The sequence below is a fragment of the Nannospalax galili genome, unplaced genomic scaffold, assembly GCF_000622305.1.
Source record: "Nannospalax galili isolate Female #2095 unplaced genomic scaffold, S.galili_v1.0 scaffold318, whole genome shotgun sequence".
NCBI classification, from domain to species: domain Eukaryota; kingdom Metazoa; phylum Chordata; class Mammalia; order Rodentia; family Spalacidae; genus Nannospalax; species Nannospalax galili.
In genome coordinates, this window is record NW_008341889.1 from 1,366,554 (window position 1) to 1,372,907 (window position 6,354).

The 6,354-nt window shown below is 32.9% G+C and overlaps 1 pseudogene; it reads right to left on the bottom strand.

Annotated features, from left to right (window-relative positions):
• Positions 1 to 4,160: 4,160 nt before the first annotated feature.
• LOC115071178 lies at positions 4,161 to 4,272 on the bottom strand (annotated as a pseudogene).
• Between the last annotated feature and the right edge of the window lie 2,082 nt (positions 4,273 to 6,354).

A 6,354-nucleotide genomic window follows, 5' to 3' on the forward strand; every position in this document is an offset into this window, starting at 1 on the left:
AAGATTTCAGAAGACTTTATATTATATTTTGGAGTTACTAAAGTAATAGACTTTCTAGGAAGCTGCAAGAGATTTTGCTAGGCACATTATCTGTCAAAACTTAGAACTTTAGGGGGCTGGATAAGTGGCTCTGAGGTTAAGAGTACTGACTGCTTTTGCAGAGGACCTGGGTCTGGTTCCAAGCATCTACATGACAACTAACAACAATCCATAACTCTAGTTCCAAGAGATCTGATGCCCATTTCTGGCCTCTGCAGGCATTGCATGCATGTGGTGCACTCACATACTTGCAAGCAAAACACACATACACATAAAACAAAAAGAAATAAATTTTAAAAATGACTCAGAACTTTGCAGATTTTCCTGTAAGGGAATCTATGAACGTGAATTTTTAGGAATGTGCCTCAGAGAGGAGTGGGTATATCCTGGTTTTGAACTAACACGATCTACCACAAAACCTGAGTGTCTATGAATCATGATGATTTCTTCTTACCATTTTGTTATGTTCACCAACAGAGAAAAGTTTGACATGACGTATAGATGCAGATGGAAGAACAGGAACTTCAGCTGAGTGTAGTGTTGGACACCTGTAATTCCAATTCAAGGGAGACTGAGGAAAGAAAATCCAAAATTCAAATCCAGCCTGGGCTACATAGTGAGTCATGGTCTCAAGTAACAAACAAAAACAAATAGGAGAAACATCGTATGAACATCTCCAGATATGTTGTAGTAAAAGTGAGCAAGGACTTCAGAGCTCAGTTTCTGAGTTTCAGTTCTGTGCTTCGTGGGTGTTTGTGTGTATTATTTAGGACATTGAATTATACATTGAATTGATATTATATAATACCATTAATTATCTTAGGAATATTATCTCCTTGTGTTCTTTTCAGGAAGGAGATTAATTTAAAGTAAGAAGAATAAAATTAAATGATATCACTATTTTAATAACCAAAATAGTATCACTTAAGGGAGTTTAACATTTTCAAATGCAATTGGACAAAAATTCTCCCTTGGTTGGTAAGAGAAAAAAAAATGAAGTTACAAGAATGAATATCTTTATATCAGTTGCTCTAAGGAGTTAAGCTGAATTAGGTTAGTTAGAAAGTCTAAACTTCTACATAGCATCAAGAAGATTTATTGGAACCTGGGTTGCTGGTGACTGTGGGCGCCCTTGAGCAGAAGTAACAACATGCAGTAACATACTTCTTCCAAGAGACATAAATACTAGGACATTAACAGCAATAAAAAATGTCTTTCTTGGAACAGCAGAGAAGACACCAAAATCACTAGAGCAGAAAGGTAAAGGCTGTTTGGGTTATGTGTGAAAAGGGACATGGCAAGGAGTAAGACGGGCAGAAAGTCTCCACAATGACATCTACTTTCTATTTTCTAATTCATGTTAGCTATGCCTCTACCAGTGTTCTCTTTCTGGATGATAAATCACTTTCCAAATACTTAAAAGAAATGGGAAAGAGAAAGAATTCTCATGTTTTTTGATCTTTCCTTGTTTTTCAATTGAATTGGAGGCAATCACCTACTTCAAGCTACTTTATCATCATACTTAGTTGCTTTGATTCAGAATAATCCACTCTAATAGATTTAAAGCACAACTTTTCCAGTAATAAATAACATTTAGTGTTAAGGAAAAATTCTTATTAAATTAATCGTATTATGAACAACTAGAAAAGAGCTTTAAAATTTCTTTTTCTATGATATCCCAAACAATTTAGGGTAAAAATATTCCTTTTTAGGGAAGAAGTTTTCACTGTTTTGTTGAACATTATTTAGGCAGTGCATTATCAGACCTATTTTTGCCTCACTGTCTCCATGCTCACACATTGTGAGGTTAAAATCTCTTGCCTCTCCTCTATAATTCCCCCAGATATTTTCCAAAGAAGGAAGCAACAGAAGGCATAGTATGTGACAGAAATTCAATTTCTTGTATTTTTCATTGAAAGGGCACATTTTTCTCTTTTACCTTAAATGTGTGTATTTCTGGTCCTTTTCAAGAAGAAAACAGAATAAGACAACTTCTTTGTTCAGAAGAAAGAAATGGATAAGAATTACAAGACTTTATATTTCTTGAATTTATGAAGTACTTAAAGAACAATTATTTTCAACTTAACTTGCCAATGTTGGAGTGTTTATGCCATCTAAGTAATAAAAGGGAGAGTTTTGAAATTATTATTGAAATTGTCTACAATTAATTGTCCCTGATTATCATGTAAAATCTGTCACTACAATAGCATTATACATGGCTCAGAGTTAAAATGTTAACATTAATCAGATGTGTATGTGTAAACATAAAATATGACTGTGATTTAGAGGAAAGACATTTCAGAATGAGGAGTCCCTGGGAATCTCATCTTTAGGAGACACTGTACAAAAGTACGAAGGTTAGCAGGATGCTGGCAATTGCTTTCGGTCTGATGTCTTCCATGTATCACATTCTGATCAATGTGAATTTGTTACAAAAATATAGTAGAACATCTGAAGATATATGGGAATGCATTATATTTAATGAGACAGATACATAGACAAGTACTGCATGAGCTCATTCATTTGAAAGTTTAAATGTATGATTTCATAAAACTTGATAGTAAATGGTGTTTATAAAAGGCTGGCGAGAAAAGGAAATAGGCGTGTTTAATCTGATTTAAGCATTACACAATGTCTAAATGCATTGAAACATTATATGGTACCCAACCCAATGCATAATTAATATTTTCTTAGGTATCACTTCAAAGTGCATTTAAAATAAAAGTCTAATAGCATCAGTCTGGTCAGTTTTCTGCTTGCTGCACTCCAATGGAGGTGTAGAATTGAACAAGTAAATAATTAAAGAACTATCTCTAATTTGGGGGAATGTAAACATTTTTTCTGTGGTTTCCCCTAATTTGGCTACTTGTAGAAAAATTGAAACAATTTTGTCCCTGCAATCTACACTTAAATTCGTCATTAATTTAAATGTCCCATTACATTACTTTCTTTTTTATCTTCTAATATTTTTGGGCACTCTGCTACAACAAATATTTGTAGGTAAACTAAAACAGGAATGTTCCTGTTTTTGAGGATACTAATTTAGTGAGATAATAGGATATCAACCATTCATCAAGAAACTATAGCAATACTTACATTATAGATTGTAAAAACCAGGTGGTTACAGACTGATCAATGTTGTTGTTGATCCTACTATTTATTTCTACATCAAAATAAACAATAGATAGAGAAGGTTAGATGGAAAAGAGAATAAGTTGAAAATATAAGTCTATCTAAAACTCCTGAAGGTGGTTTAGAGCAAGACAAGAAATCTGTAGAGAGAATAGGCTGAGAGATGAGTAAGAAGAAAATTAAGAAAATGAGCACTCATAGATGTCACAGGAAGAGAAACATTCACCACAGAGGGAGATGTGTACTAGGTGCTCTGCTGAAATCTCTTTAGCTTTATAAAAATATCAATGAGCTAAATACCTCATTTACTCCCTAAAGTTATTTCCTACTTTCCATCTATACTCATAATTCCAACCCTGCTGTGCTTTTTTTTTAATTTACTTTAATTTTGATTTTCTCTCTCTCTCTCTCTCTCTCTCTCTCTCTCTCTCTCTCTCTCTCTCCCTCTCTCTCTGTGCTGTGCCACCATACTGTGCATATGGAGGTCAGGAGACAACTTGTGATAGTTAGTCCTTTCCTTCCAACATATGGGTTCTGGGGATCAAACTCATATCATTTTTCTTAGTGGCAAGAGCCTTTACCCACTCATCCATCTAATCATCCCTTACTTTGCTTCTTGAGAGGTGCATTTAACTTTTAGCACACACACGCACGCACACACACACACACACACACACACACACACATATATATAACTTAAATCTCATTAGTTTAATTTAAATCTCCTGGGAGATTTAAGTTCACTTGCTACAAATATACTTGCTACATTTAAAGAAACATCCATTCATAATAAGACAGATATCTTCAACTGCAGAACTCATGCTTAAAAACATTTAAAATAAAAATGTAGAAAGTTTTCATTTAGCACATGAAAATCAGGATACTAATCCTATACTTCCTGGGTTCTCATTAGCTATGTTTTCAAATTATAAAATGTTAGTCAAACCAACTTTATCAAAATCATCAGCATTTTGAGCTTTCTTGTGTATCATAACCTTTTTTACATAAATCAAAACTCATACTCAACAATGAGTTGTGGGGTAGCAAAAGAGGATTTATTTTTGCATCTATATCTAACTTCTTAATTATGTTAAATATTTGTGTAACTAGATAAACTCTAAAATTTACATCTTGGCTGGAAGGATGATTCAGTGGGTAAAGATGCAATACTCAAAGCCTGATTACTTAATTTCTACTCTTGGGATTCATCCACTTTGTGGAAGGAAAGAAGAGAAAGCTGACCTCTGAACTTCACACATACCATGGCATACATGAGGCCACACACACACACACACACACACACACACACACAAGACACAAAATAGAATGTATGAAATTCTCAAAGAATCAGTGAAAATATTAAAGAATAAAACATTGTATGGTTTAAAATATCGTTGTTTTGTGTTCTGCATTGTATTACAAAGCCCAACCATTTACCATGCTGCCTCCCTAAAATAGAAAGTTTTCTTCTTTCTGTAGCCTTTTACAGTGGTTGTTAAAACTATATTCTTCTATAAATGGTTCTCGTTTTCCTAATAGTCTTAAAAAAATGCAGACATATGCATATATTGAATAAATTAGTATTTTATTCTTTCATTAATTTCTTAAGCTCAATGATATAATTAAATTGTACATATTTATAGAAATAATGTTTAAATTATAGTAACAATATTGTAGAATGCTTAGTAATTTTTTAAACATAGTCACTCTTACTAAAATTTATTTTATCTAATTCTCAATTCCTACTCTTTCAAATTTCCCTACTAAAATTACCCTAGATTGTTTGCCTGAAACAGGCCATTTGAATTCATAACTAAATTATTTTACTATGAATATAATATTATTGTTTGCTGATTGTCCTCAAATAATTTCCACCAGATTTCATGCACTATGTTACATATCTAAGGCCTATCAAGTCACATTTGTGTTGCCAGACGTTCCTCAGTGAGATTTCACCCACTGGAGCACGGTCAGCCTGTTCTCGCCACTCAGTTAAAGAAGACCAACTGACTCTCATCCAGCAGTGATTGGCTGCCAACAGTCCCTCGACTATGGTTGACAATTCTAGCCTGTTTCCCCAGTTCTATGCTACGTTTTCATTTGGTTTGCATTCGCATGTGTCTTGCGCATGATGTCACCCAAACTTTAGTGACTAGAGAGGTCATAGATTCTAGTTATACATCAAGTCCTGAATGAGGAATTGTGAATTTTCCTATTCCTTCTTTCAATTCTTTGTAGTTTGATTCAACATATATTTTAACCTTGTTCTGTAATTCAATATATTTAGGATTGCTAAGTACATTCTGGACAGACTGACATTATTTCATTTATTAGTGTATTCTTCTATCAGTTCTATGGTATATACAAATATTACTTGCATCTTTTTCTGCTGAAACTTTTGAGATATTTTTCAAGGATGTGAGTAATTTTCATTTGAACGATTTTTGATTATTGCTTTAAAATTAATATCAAGCAAGTCTCACGTCTGTGCTTCTGGGTTGGCATCCACTCGCCTTTTCTTTGACAGTTTGTCGTTTTCCTGCTTTTCCCATTATAAGCATTATGTATGAGCTGTAATAAAACACAGATTAAAACAAAAAAGACAAAAAGTGAGGAGAACTTTTTCATAGCAGACTATAGATAAAGAAAAAAAGAAAAACTTGGAGAAATGACACCTGCTTGGAACTTGATATGAGGAGTGAAAATGAACACAACATTGAAAACGAGTAAATAGAATAAAGATATATTTTCATAACTAATTAACATAATATATTCTGCTATATATGATACTAGCAGAGCTAAAATAGATGAAAATGAAGTAATAAAGTCATTCCATTGACTTCCATTATTCCAGTCTTTTATGTGAAATATATCATAAATAGCATTCTCATTCTAGAAGCATTTAATTTTCTGCATAGTTTGTCATCTTTGGCTTGATATATTATGATGACCTTGGTTTTAGTCACTGTAGAAAATATATATTTTGATTGATTTGTTGATGGGTGTATCATCTGTCATTAATACATTTCTATAGCTATAAATTCACCAGTTTAGTTAGGAAATATTCTGTCTCAACAAATATACTAAATGTTTTTAATTTTATACTTACTATAGTATATCTAAATCATAATATATCCTTATTAGTGTTAATTGTACAATATTGCTTTCAGAAAAATAGTGGTT